The 14,765-nt window shown below is 39.3% G+C and overlaps 2 pseudogenes across 2 annotated transcripts in view; one reads left to right on the top strand and one right to left on the bottom strand.

The window, feature by feature from the left end:
* The window catches only part of LOC100407491 (interferon regulatory factor 2-binding protein 2-like), a 66,745-nt pseudogene that overhangs the window by 38,936 nt on the left and 13,044 nt on the right, over positions 1-14,765 (top strand). The gene's annotated exons all lie outside the window — the stretch shown is intronic.
* Positions 699-6,200, bottom strand: LOC103791927 (large ribosomal subunit protein eL6 pseudogene; annotated as a pseudogene). Its single transcript, XR_013532096.1, has one exon. The product of XR_013532096.1 is annotated as a large ribosomal subunit protein eL6 pseudogene (transcript).

The raw sequence follows: 14,765 nt of genomic DNA, 5'->3' as shown, positions 1-14,765 counted from the left end.
AGACTTTGGCATACGTTTTTCAGTAATCGATAGACCACTTAGAACACCTCACCCCAAAATTGCAGAATATAAATTATTTTCGAGCTCTCACGGAACTTAAGATACATTATAACCTGGGCCGTAAAATAAACCTCCACCAATTAGTAGAGCTGAAATCAGAGTGTGCTGTCTGATCACAGTAGAATCAATTAATTAGTAGTAGAACAATAAAAGGAAAATCTCCACACTCTGAGAAATAAACAACATACTTTGAAATTATCCGTGATTAGGGAAGAAGTCTCGAGGAAGAAAACAGAACTGAGTGAAAAGGAAAATACGACATCAAAATATGTGGCTAAAGCAGTCCTGAGAGGGAAATGTATTGCACTAAAACCTGAAAGAAACATGGTTTTAAACTATAATAAGGTCTAAACTCAAGAAACTAGATAGGAAAAACAAAATAAAATAAATGCAAAGTAAGAGAAGAAATCAGTGCAATTGAAAATAGGAAAATCAGAAAATATGATACAAAAATCTGGTTCTTACCAAAAAATTCAGCAAAATTAATCTCTAGTGAGACTAATAAAAAGCAAGAAAACACAGTTGCATATCAGGAATAAAAAGAATTATCAATACAGACTGCAGAAATCAAAAAGATACACAAATACTATGAATAAATCTCCATATGTAAGTCTGACAACTTCGATGAAGTGAACCGATTTTTGTTTTCTTTGAGACAGGGTCTCACTCTCTCTCCCAGTCTGGCGTGCAGTGGTGCGATCTCAGCTCACTGCCACTTCCACCTCCTGGTTCAAGCAATTCTCGTGCCTCAGTCTCCTGAGTAGCTGAAATTATAGGTGTGCAACACCACGCCTGGTTAATTTTTGTATTTTTTGTAGAGATGGGGTTTCACCTTTTTGGTCAGGGTAGTCTCAAACTCCTGGCCTCAAGTGATCTGCCCTCCTTGGCCTCCCAAAGTGCTGGGATTATAGGCGTGAGCCACTGCGCCTGGCCTGACAGCAACCCTCTTTCTAAAAAGCACAAACTACCACAATTCACCTGATATGAAATAGATTATTTTAATAGCCCTATAATTGTTACAGAGACTGAATTCATAATTTAAAATCTCTAAACTAATCTCCAGGCCCAGTTTCACTGGAGAATTCTTACCAGAATTAACACCAGTTCTACACAGATTCATCCAGAAAATATAAGTGGAGGGAACATGTTACTCATTTTATGTGATTATTACCCTGCTATCAAAACCAGATAAAGACAGTATTAAGAAAAAAGATAGGTTGAGCACCATGGCTCATGCCTGTGATCCCACACTCTGGGAGGCCAAGGTGGGTGGATCACCTGCGGCCGTGAGTTCAAGAGCAGCCTGAGCAACATGGTGAAACCTCGTCTTTACTAAAAATACAAAAATTAGCAGGGCATGGTGGAGGGGGCATGCCTGTAATCTCAGGTACTTGGGACGCTGAGGCAGGAGAATTGCTGGAACCCAGGATGGAGAGGTTGCAGTGAGCCAAGATTGTGCCATTGGACTCCAGCCCAGGCCGACAACAGTGAGATTCCATCTCAAGAAAAAAGAAAAAAAAACAGAAACTCCTCATGAATATAAATATAAAATTCTTACCAATAAATTATTAAATAGAATTCAGCTATATGTACAAAGAAGTATGCATCATGAACAAGTAGGATTTATTCCAGAGATGCAAGGCTGCTTCAGTATTTAAAAATCAATGTAATTATTGTGTTATCAGACTAAAAGATTACATGACTACAGCAGCTGATTCAGAGAAAGCATTTGAAGAAATTCAGCACCCATTCATGATGAAAATCCTCACAGAAAAAGGAAGAGAGGAGACCTTTGTAGATGGGATAAATGAGCATTTTACAGAAATCCTACAGTTACCATTATACCTAATGGGGAAAGCCTGAATTCTTTCTACCTAAAATCAGGAATAAGGCAATCACAACTCACATTCGACATTGTGGAAGTTCTAGCCAGTGGACCAAGGCAAGAAAAGGAACTAATAGGCATATAGATAAAGAAAGGAATAAAGGTGCCCCTATGGGAAATCATAAGGCATCTACATACAGACACCCAAATAAATAGGCCCAGCACGGTGGCTCACGCCTGTAATCCTAGCACTTTGGGAGCAGAGGTGGGGGCAGATCACCTGAGGTCGGGAGTTCAAGACCAGCCTGGCCAAGATGGTGAAACCCCCGTCTTTACTAAAAATACAAAAAATTAGGCGTGGTGGTGGGCACCTGCAGTCACAGCTACTCGGGAGGCTGAGGTGGGAGAATCTCTTGAACCTGGGAGGTGGAGGTTGCAGTGAGCCAAGATTGCGCCACCGCACTCTAGCAACAAAACAAAACTCCAATTTAAAAAAAAAAAAAAAAACAAAAATAAGGTTTTGCAGTCAATAGGAGCTTTTATTTTTTTATTTTTTATTTTTTTTTAGGTTTTTGTTGTTTTTCTTGAACAGATGAGGACTGGGATCACCATATTGATCTTCCGATGCCAGCTGCTCCCATGGTGGTTATGTGTTTATTTAGACCTGTGATGATGTCTCAGACAGTACATGGTTCCCTGTACTTCTGTGCAATTTCAGTGATGTTGTATGGCATTGAGCTGGTTTATCACTGTCAACATCCTGGCTGTCTCAGGTGGCCCTGTAGAAGGAATCAGTGAGATAGTCCTCGAGTGTGCGTTAGTAATGTAAACAAGGCCAGTATTCTAGTCACAGAGAGCCAGCAGCATGATGATCAGAGAGGTAGGGCCCATTCTTCCATCTGCCGACTCCAGGACTGCCCATTCCTGGGTCAGTTGACCAGATACCTGGGAAGACGAGTTCCCAACTGCAAGATTATTTTCCTAGGAATGGCTTTAAATGCAGCCACAGCTTGATCCTCTGCCTTAATATGATTTGATTTGTTTTGCAATTTACTATCCTGCTGAAAACATTCATATTATGTGGGAAAACTACAAATCATCTTTAAATCTGTTATTTTTAAATGTTTGGCCTTTTTCTGTACACTTTGGGTCCAAGCATTAATTAGGTTTCCAAAGTAATTGAATATAAGTGATATTGCTTATAAAAAAGCAAGAACTTAGAGTCACAGGATATAAGATAAACATATAAAAATGATTATTTCATAGTAGCAATCTATACTAGCAGTGAACAAGTGGACAGTGAAATTTAAAATATGGTTTCATTTACAGTCACTTAAAAAAGATGTTCATGTTTGTATTCCCAGCACTTTAGAAGGCTTAGGCGGGAGGATTACTTTAACCCAGGAGTTCAAGACTAGCCTGGGCAACAAAGTGAGACTCCATCTCTACAAGAAATAAAAAACTAGCCAAGTGTGGTGGTGGTTACCTTTAGTCTCAGCTGCTTGGGAGGCTGAGGTGGGAGGATCACTTGAGCCTGGGAGATAGAGGCGACAGTGAGCCATGATCATGCCACTGTACTCCAGCCTGGGCCACATAGTGAGACCTTGTCTCCAAAAAAAAAATAAAGATATTCAGATGTAAACCTAATAAAACGTGTTAGGATTTGTATACCAAAAACTATAAAATAGTGATGAAAAAAAATCAGACAAAATCTAAGTAAGTGGAGGGACATGTTTATGGTTTGGAAGATTCAATATAGTAAAAATGTCTCTTCTATCCTGCTGTGGTTTGAGTATCCCCTCCAAAACTCAGGTTGAAATGTCATTGCCATTGTGACAGCATTATGAATTAGTTAATTACTTCACTAGGGTTTTGGGAATTCTTACCCAGTCCAGTGGTGTGATCTTAACATAAACCTGTACTTGTCAGAGTCCTTTCCATTGCGTGTCCTGAAAGATGAAACACTTCAGATTCATAGTTGCTTACAATGACTTTCAGGAAAATATCAAGAGTAAAACAACTATCTGTGGATGACAAGATTTTTAAATGGCCATGGTTAAATATCTGATAAGAGTTTACTATAGTAACATTGCAATTGACAAACAAGTTTAGTTATTTCTGTGGTATATAGCATTTTAAGGTAACTAGAATTGTGACTGATAACATTAGACCTGTCAGATTTCTATGAATTTCACAGTTTCTGGAACACATTATTAGTAATACATCTGTACAAATATAACTCAAAGAAGGTTAAGCATCATTTCGTATTTGACAGTGCTTCCCATGCAGCTCTAACATAATCAAATAAGTGTAACTCATTTATTGTTTCTCTTCATGATGAAAGAAAATTGTTTTGAGATATTTCAGGGGCCCTATGGAAGCTCCCAAAGTTAGCTCGAGGACAGAAAGACAAGTTTAGAGTTTGATTTTGGGAATTTAGTGAAAAACTCAAAGATTTTTTATATTAAGATTCATTATTTTGATAACTTCTAAATTCATTTAGATCTTCGCTTCACCACACATAAAATTCCTCTTCGAAGATTTCTCTTCCACAAGCCTACTACAACTTTCTTATATCCATTCTATTTTGGATTAAATTCTTCCTTCCTCTTATTGTGAAACAAGTCATTCTACTTTAGGATAAAAACTAGTCCTTTTCTCTTAATGAACACACATTCTTCACATGTAATAGGCTTACCTTACCACAAAACCATGTCGTTTCCTCACATATAGAGTCATTTTTTTTTCTAGTTTTAACTGTCACATCAGTATTCTATAGATTGACAACTCTATGAATCAAATTAGTAGAAACATAAGCTTCTTCATAGTATAATTTATGTTCAGCTATTAATGCTTCAGCATTTTCTCTTATATCGGAAATATCGACATATCCAACTAATAGTCAACATCTAAATGAGCAAAACCTCAAGGGTGTAAATTTACCAATGGGGAACTGTTTTTGAGTAGACATAACAAAACAAAGCTAGCTATCATCATTTCTCTGTTAGCTACTTTTACAGCATGTACATGTTCAACAGTCTTTACAAAAACAAGAATCCTAAAAAGATAAATAGATGAGGTTTTTTGTTTTATCGCTGTGCTCAATAAACATAAAGTAATGGATACTGCCGTCCATGTGCACATTTGTTCATAGGTTGAACTCACGGTTCTGTAATCATAAACATCTACTGGAGGTGACATAAACTTATTTGATAGTAAACCCTGGTAGGATTTAAAAGTTGTATATCTACACTATATATTCTTACCCAAGTCACATGAACTTGAAAATCATTTCTATTAGTTTCTATATGGCTGAGAAAATACTTAATTTATATTGTGCTTATTTTTCTTTAAACCAATTAAATAGAAATATTTCATTAATTTTTTTTAAGGTAATCAGTTATTTAATTAGATTATTAGGACATTTAAAACACCAATTTGTGAGGATAAATTCCATTTGTCAGGGCAAACACAGATCGCAGATAGCCCTGGAGCTGAGGAATAGCTTTGATTTTTGGTAAAACTTGTGAGTCCACAGCTTTCTGATCAATCTTGCGCTGCTCTGTTATCTCGTATTTCTCTTTTTCTGTGTCGAAGATCTCACCTTCCTGGTGTCTGGGCTTCCGCAGCTGCTTCTTCTTAAAATAAGCATCAGTAAGATGTTTTGGGATTTTTACATTGCTGATATCAATTTTGGTTGAGGTGGCAATGACAAATTTCTGGTGCGTTCTTCGTAGAGGAACTCGATTGAGGACCAGAGGTCCAGTCACAAGTAACAAGCCACTAGCCAGCTGCTTCAGGAAAACCACCCTCTTGCGCCTGTGGCGACCAGTGAGGATGATCAGAATGGTCCTGGGGGTAATGCTGGCTCGCAGTTTTCTCACGTGCTGACTAAAGGGTTTTTTGCCGTGGCTCAACAGCTTTCGAGGCACATCTTCAGTAGGATAATACCTAGGCATTTTGCGAAGTTTAACCACCCGGATGCCGCCGTTTTTGTCACCACCAATGGGTTTTGTAACAGTTGCAAGAACCTTCTCTTTCTTTTTCTTTTCAACCTTGGATTTAGCCGCTGAGTACTTCCTCTTGTACAAGGCTTTTCTGGAATACATGGCAGATCGGGAATACCTGCCAATTCCTCTGACAAGAACAGGATTGCGGCTGCAATGGGGCTTCCCCTTCTTGGGCTTTTTTTTAGCCTTGAGGCTAGCCTTTTTCACTTTGCTACCAGCATCAGCCTTCTTGGCTTCAGGTTTCTTCTCTTTAGTATCCGGCTTCTCAACTTTTTCACCAGCCATCTTGCAAGATGGGAAAGAGCTATTTCATTAATTTTTGACAGTGCCATCTCGAAGTAGAAAAATAACACATAGGTAACATACCTACATGCACAGGCATATATAAACACACAGATAAGCAGACTTCATAGCTTTCATTTGAAAACTGTAGCCATGTATCAGGTACTATAATATAAAACACACTAGTTTATGAAACAATAGCTGGATCAAAAGTATGTTTCTAGCAGATGGAATAAATTAAGGTTGCTCGCTTCGGTGGCCAAAGTGGTCTACTAGTATTTTTGGAGAAGTCTTAAGATTTTTCCATTTCAACATTAAACAAAGAGTTTTAAAGCCTGATACAAAAGCACTGACCTTAAAAGGGAAGTGATATGTGGAACTAAATGAAAATTTAGGTTTTGCTTTGAACATCCTGTAAAAGGATGAAAAACAAGCTATAGACTGGGAGAAAATCTTTATAAACGATATATTTGACAAAGGACATATCTAGAATATATAAAGATCTCTTAAATCTCAACAGTGAAGAAAAATCAAATTTGAAAATAGAGATAAGAACAGACATTTACCTTAGGGAATATATAAATGACAGAAATGTCCATGACAATATTTAATGTCATTAGCCATTAGGAAAATGCAAGTTGAAATCACACTGTGATCTTACTAGACACCCCAGAATGACTAAAAAGTAGAGACAGCATCTCATACATTGCTAATGGGAATATAGAACAGTGTGGCCGCTCTGGAAGATAGTTTGACATTGTCAGGAAACTAAATATATGTTTTCTAAATGACTCAACGGTTGCACTTCTATGTGTTTATCCCAGAGAACTGAAAACTTATGTTCACCGCTACATGAGTGTATATAGTACTTGTATTCTTATTGGCCCCAAAATGTAGACAACACAGAAGTTCTTCAGCAGATAAATGGTTAAACAAACTGGTACAGCCATATCATAGAACATAACACAGTAATAATAAAAAGGAACAACTATCAATTAGCACAGCAACTTAATCTGTAGAAATTGATGCCAGATGAGGCCAGGCACAGTCACTCATGCCTGTAATCCCAGCACTTTGGGAGGCTAAGGCAGACACATCATCTAGGTCAGGAGTTTGAGACCAGCCTGGCCAACATGGTGAAACCCTGTCACTACTGAAAAAAAATACAAAAATTTGCCAGGTGTGTGGGTGGGTGCCTGTAATCCCAGCTACTTGGGAGGCCAAGACATGAGAATTGCTTGAATCCGGGAGGCGGAGGTTTCAGTGAGCCAAGATTGCACTACCACACTCCAGCCTGGGTGACAGAGCTAAACTCCATCGCAAAAAGAAAAGAAATTGATGCCAACTGAAAAAAGTCACAAAACATTCCATACTTTATGATCGCATTTATATAACATGTTTTAAATGATAAAATTATGGAAATGGAGACTGTTATTTGCCAGGGGTTAAGGAGGGAATGGGCCTGGAAGGGAATTGGGTGTGGATATTAAAAGGCAACACAAGGATTCTTGTGGCTGCAGAACTGAGGCAGCTCTGTATCTTATTGATGGTGATGGGTACAGGATTTTATACGAGTGATAAGATTACATAGAACTAAACATACCTACATGTACACGTTCCCCAGTGAGTAAAAGTAAAACTGAGGTGATCTGAATAGGATTGGTGGATTGCATCAATGTCAGTGTGCTATTTGTGATATATACTGTAGTTTTGTAAAATGTCACCATTGGGGGAAACTGGGCAAAGGGCCCCATGGTATCTCTGTACGTGCATTTGGCTCCACAATTAAAATGTCCAAACATATTAATAAAGTAAATATCTGTACATGAATCTAAGGTGCAGAACAAATGGACTTCAGGGGCCAGATAGTATTTTTAACCAACCTGAGCCATGGGGAATTTACAGTTGGCACAAAATGAAAAATGAGAATCATAAATACAAAGATTTGTACTTAGAAAAAGACAAGAACAGATTGCCTGGTCAAGTTCTATGCTTGGACCATATCAACCAAGGATGCCAAAACACCTAGGATGGAGGTAGATATATAGATATCTCTATCTATATATCTAGATTGATGTATAGATAGATATCGATAGATAGAGTGTATTTTGGGGGAAAAGGAAAAAAATTAGGGCTTGAACCCTTTTGTATCCCTTTTGCTCCAAATTTAACATTTTAGTTTTACTTGTCTGATGTGTTATTTTTGTGACTTTTTAGGCGGAGTATTGCTCCTGGAAGATCCAAAAGGTGATAATAGGTTGGACCTTTAAAAACTGAAGAGTGTTGTCATTAGCGTTTTTGGTGCGAAAAATGCAGACCTGGCTGTCTTCCATAATGAAACAGATATGTGGAAAGTGAGAGGAGCCTGTGTTTTGACTTGAGGTGAAGGTCTTAATTTGCTGTCATTTGTACTGCACACCTTTTGCATTTTTTCTAATCTTGAGTCAGGGCCCAGCTCTTCAGCAGTGCCTGCCTGCAGCGTCTGTTCATGCCTCCTCATAGTGTGATGTGACTAAAAATCCCGGACTTAATGGCTCTAATTCTCCCCTTCACCTGTTTACCAACTGGTGGACTTCAGGCTTCAGAGTCCTTCCTGGTGAGGTTGTTTTTGCTTTTGAGACAGGGTGTCACTCTGTCACCCATGCTGCAGGACAGTGATGCAATCATAGCTCACTGCAGCCTCGATCTCCTGGGCTCAAGTAATCCTCCTGCTTTGACCTCCCAAGTAACTGGAATTACAAGCATGCACCACCATGCCCAGCTAATTTTACTTAATTTTTTGGGGGGTTGGGGGGGAGACTAAGTCACACTGTGTTGCCCAGTCTGGTCTTGAACCCAGGGCCTTAAGCAATACCCCTGCCTTGGCCTCCCAAAGTGCTAGGATTCCAGGTATGAACTACCACGCCCAACCTGAGTTTTAACTTTATTAAATATAATGCCTGGATCTCACTACATTTGGATTCTTGACAAAGCAAACCTGAAAAGTATTTTAAAGAATTATAGATGCATTCTCCCACTGTTACATACTGAATTGTGACCTCTGACAAAAAAGATATATGTTATAACAGCTTGTACCTCTGAATGTGGCCTTTGGAAATAGGATTATTGCAGATGTAATTCGTTAGGGTGAGGTCATATTGGAGTAGTGTGGGCCTCTAATCCAGTATGACTGTTGTCCTTATAAGAAGGTGGCTATGTGAAGACATAGAGACACACAGAGAAAGTGCCCTGTGGTGACAAAGGCAGAGATTGGAGTTATACACAGCTACAAGCCAAGAAACAGCAAAGATTGTCAGGAGCCTCCAGAAGCTAGAAAGAGGCAAAAAAAGATTTGCCTACAGGTTTCGGAGGAAGCACATCTAACCACACTTTGATTTCAGACTTTTGACCTCTAGAATTTTGAGACAGTAAATTTCTTTTATTTTTATTCCCTGGTTCCTCCCACTCCCCACATCCCCAGTTTGTGGGACTTTATTATGACAGCCTCAGAAAACTAATACTCACTTTACAAATCTGGATGCTCATTTTCAGAAACTTAAAAAAAATTTTTTTTTGAAACAGTCTTGCTCTGGTGCTCAGGCTGGAGTGCAGTGATGCAATCTTGGCTCACTGCAACCTCTGCCTCCCAGGTTCAAGTGATTCTCCTGCCTCAGCCTACGAAGTAGCTGGGATTACAGGCATGCTTTACCATGTGTGGCTAATTTTGTATTTTAGTAGAGATGAGGTTTCTCCGTGCTGATCAGGCTGGTCTCAAACTTCTGACCTTAGGTGATCTGCCCACCTTGGCCTCCCAAAGTGCTGGGATTACAGGCGGGAGCCACCACGCCCGGCCCAAAAACTTTTAAATAACTTAAAAGAAGAAATGCAGGAGATTAGATCCAAGATGGCCGACCAACAGCTTGGGATTGTAGCTCCCAGTGAAAGCTCAGAGAACAAGACGACGCCACACTTTTAGACGAATTTTTGTCACTCACCGATCAGCCGATTCCCAGTGGAGGAGCCCCACGGGTCGCCAGCGCGACTCTTGTGGCCGCCGCAGCGGTTTTGCCGGTGCCTTGGCGCAGCAGCTCTTCATGCAGAGAAAACGGGACCGCTTCCCCTACTGACCGGAGTTTGGAGCTCCGGGAAGTTAGAGCCTCTTGTTGTGGACAAGAGGGAAGCCAGACCAGAGATTCCTGGGCAGAAGAGCACCATCAGTCTTATCGCTGCTATTTAGGCTGCCACAGTGGGTTGCTCGGATCCCAGCACTGGGAATCAATAAATCGGACGTCGACTCAGAAACCTAATTAGAAAGGCGGTTCATCTACAATGAAGGGAAAAAAACAGCCTAAGAAGGCCGAGTATACTCAAAATCAGAATTCATCAGCAACGGAACAAGCCCTGATGGAAAAGAACTCATCAGTAATGGAGCAAGCCCTGATTGAAAAGGACTGTGTTCCAGCATCTGAAGTAGGCTTTAAAAGGTGGATGATAAGAAACTTCTGGGAGTTAAAGGAACTTGCTCTAACCCAATGTAAAGAAACTAAGAACATGGAAAAAAGGTTCGATGAAATGATGAAAAGAATAGACAATATAGAGAGGAATACAAATGAACTAATGGAGTTGAAAAATACAACAAGAGAACTTAGTGAAATATGTACAAGCTTAAACAGTCGAATGGATCAAGCAGAAGAAAGGACATCAGAGGTCCAAGACCAACTTAATGAAATAAAACGACAAGACAAGAATAGAGAAAAAAGGATAAAAAGGAATGAGCAAAGTCTCCAAGCAATATGGGACTATGTGAAAAGACCTAATTTACGTTTGATTGGTGTACCTGAATGTGATGGAGAGAATGAATTTAAGCTGGAAAATACTCTCCAGGACATTATCCAGGAAAATTTTCCCAATTTAGCAAAGCAGGACACTATTCAACCACAGGCAATACAGAGAACACCACAAAGATATTCCTCAAGAAGACCAACCCCAAGGCACATAATCGTTAGATTCACCAAGATCGAAACAAAGGAGAAAATACTAAGGGCAGCCAGAGAGAAAGATCAAGTTACCCATAAAGGTAAGCCTATTAGGCTTACAGCAGATCTCTCAACGGAAACCCTACAAGCTAGAAGAGAGTGGGGGCCAATATTCAATATACTTAAAGAACAGAACTTTCAGCCCAGAATTTCATATCCTGCCAATTTAAGCTTTACAATTGAAGAAAAAATAAAATCTTTTAGGAACAAGCAAGTACTCAGAGATTTTATTACCACCAGGCCTGCTTTACAAGAACTTCTAAAAGAAGCATTATACATAGAAAGGAACAGCCAGTTTGAGCCTTTCTAAAAATACACCTAAAAGTACAGAGCACTAACATAAAGAAGAATTTACATCAACGAAAGGACAAAATAGCCATTTAATATCAAATGGCAGCAACCCTAAATTTAAATCGACCAAATCTCCCAATCAAAAGATACAGACAAAATCTAACGGTATATCCAAAGATACACATAGACTCAAAATAAAGGGTTGGGAAAAAAAAACTTACCAACCAAATGGAGAGCAAAAATAAATAAAAAGCAGGAGTTGCAATTTTCACATTTGACAAAATAGATTTCAAAGGTACAAGGATACAAGGGTAAAAGGTTTAATGTAATAATAAGAGATCTTAACACCCAGATACATAAGACCTATAATGAGATTTAGATTCAATGAGACAGAAAATTGATAACGATATTCGGGACTTGAACTAAGATCCAGAACAAATAAATTCAATAGAACTCCCCATTTTAAACACACAAAATATACATTGTCCACAAAATCTAACGGTATACCTAAAGATATACAAAGACTCAAAACAAGGGGTTGGAAAAAAACTCACCAATTAAATGGAGAGCAAAAATAAATAAATAAAAAGCAGGAGTTGCAATTCTCACACTTAATAAAATAGATTTCAAAGCTATAAGGATACAAGGGTAAAAGGATTAATGTAACAATAAGAGATCTTAACACCCAGATACATAAGACACATAACGAGATTTAGATTCAACGAGACAAAAAAATTGATAATGATATCCAGGACTTGAACTCAGAGCCAGAACAAATAAACACAATAGAGCTCTCCATTTTAAACACACAAAATATGCATTAACCACTTTAAACACACAAAATATTGATCGGCCATTATTGAAACCCATTTTAGGAATGAAGTAATATTCCTTTTTCCCTCTTTTCCTCTTTTTCCCGCTTTAAAAAAAAAAATCCCAATGGAAAAAATATTAGTTCTGAACTGTCATATATTAAATATATACTGACAAGCAATGCAGCTACCTTAAAAATTACATAAATATAAGACTTATATTACCTTTAATTCAGCCTTTTACTTTCCGCGGTTTGAGAAAAGAATCAGTTTGAGGAAATGGAATCACTATTTATAAAAAAAAAAAAAAAAAAAAAGAATTATTTCAGTATTTTCCAGACTTCTCTCCTCCTGCTTCTTTTTTTGACCTCTTTAAGTTTCTTCTCAATGTGGCAATGTGAGCATCTTGCAAAGAGGTAAATCAAGTCATGTCATCCTTTTGTTCAAACTCTTCATTGGATTCTCATCTCACAAAGCCAGGGCCTAGAAGGTCCTAGAAGGTATTCGTCCCTCTCTTCCACCCGCGACTTGTCTGATTGCATACCCTTCTCATCTCCTCTAATTCATTCCTTCCCAGCCACACTGGCTTCCTTGCAAAAAAAAAAGAAGAAATGCAAATGGCCAACTAAGGAACAACTGGTGTATCTGAACGGTAATCAAGAACTTGCAAGATTGTACCACGGTGAGGTACTACTAACTGCCACCAGATTGGCAAAAACTAGAAGAATCTGACAGAATCAAATGTTGTCAGGGATAGTACATAATAGGAACTCTCATTGACTGCTGGCTTATGAATTGTTGGAGCCACTGGAAAACTATTTGCTATTGTATCCATTAAAGTTGGGCTAGGAGACGCAAAAGCAATGTGGGAGAAACTGAGTAAAGGTCTACAAAAAGAGCAAGTGGAAGTCAGAAATATCTCTAACCGGGTTCCACCAAGGTGGTGGGTGAGTCAGCGGAAGCTAGGTCACTGCCTTAGCCTAAGTCGCTGTAGGATAAGAAGTAGCAAAAAGCAAAAACAGGCTGGAGTGCACATCTGTCTAACCGCATCTGACACTGACAGGCAGGTGTCTTACAGAAGAAACTGCTGGTACTCTTTGCCAGAGAGTTGCACACATTCCTGGCCTGGAAGTTGGAAGAGTAGAGGCAGGAATGTGGGCTGTGCACTGTCCCACTTAACCCAACAAGTTGGCAGATCCACAGCAACCTGAGAAAGCCAAGGGGTGCCAGGCCCCATATTAGCCTGTGAGCATGATGGCTATTAATAAACCTCTGCCTTCTAAATCCTATGTAGATTTCTCTGTGATGAAGCTGTTACCCAGAACCAGGCCAGACAGAGAACCTAGGAAGTAGTTTTAGCTTAGCTGCATTGACACAGGATGAAACCACCATAGTTCACCCCATTGTGATCTTGACATCTATACATAGCTCTTTAAACCATATTTAACTTCCAAACAAAGACCCTAGTACATTAAAAATCATGCTTTTAACTCTTATATAACTTCAAAGATGCCAGCTTCATTAGCCAAAACAAGATAGAAAGTTACCTTATCCTTCTTTGGGTAATGTTGATTTTTCTTCTAGCTGAGTCATACCTCTTCCCTTTTCTATTCTTTAACTTTACTGAGATATAAGGTTAACCTGTTAAAATATTTTGTTATATGGTACGGAAGTAAGAGAGTGGAAAAATAAGAACTAATATATAGTGATACATAATGCCACACTTGTTTGCTAAAAAAATGAGTTCTCTGGTTAGAAGCAATGCTAGGCTGGGGCATTTGCTCAAGGAGCAAATTGAGCAAATGAGACATTCTCTATGTCCATGGATAGTGGGTTTGGGTTATGGGTGACAGTGGCAAATTCTTGTCCAAAGGGAGTGTGTGTTCCAGTAAGACCAAAGCACTGCCTTTTCCCATGATGCACATAGTCAAGTACAACCAAGCTGCCATCAGAGGTCTGGCTCCTCTTTCCTGGCAGTAACACTATTGAAAGCCCAATAATGGTTCCTGCTGTTGGTAAGTGGAATGCACAGTAGCAGCTGTAGCAAAATCAGCCTTGGGGAGTGGAAGTAATGTTGCTGAGCCCATGGTTATTCTTCCTCCCAACCTGGTGGCCCCTTTGTTCATCAATTCACTGGAAAGAAGGGCAGAAGTGGCCAGCAACTGAACAGGTCATGTCCACCGATTTTATTTATTTATTTATTTATTTATTTTTGAGACAGGGTCTCACTCTGTTGCTCAATCCAGAGTATAGTAGCTTAGTCATTGCCCAGTGTAACCTCAAACTTCTGGGCTCAAGCAGTCCTCCCGCCTCAGCCTTCAAACTAGCTAGGACTACAGATACACACCACCATGCCTGGCTAATTCTTTTCTTCTTTGTAGAGAGGAGGTGTTGCTGTGTTGCCCAGGCTGGTCTCAATCTCTTGGCCTCAAGGAATCCTCCCCTTTCTGCCTTCCAGAGTGCTGGGATT

The sequence above is a fragment of the Callithrix jacchus genome, chromosome 2 (genome assembly GCF_049354715.1).
Source record: "Callithrix jacchus isolate 240 chromosome 2, calJac240_pri, whole genome shotgun sequence".
Taxonomy (NCBI): domain Eukaryota; kingdom Metazoa; phylum Chordata; class Mammalia; order Primates; family Cebidae; genus Callithrix; species Callithrix jacchus.
This window is presented reverse-complemented; position numbering and strand designations above follow the sequence as displayed.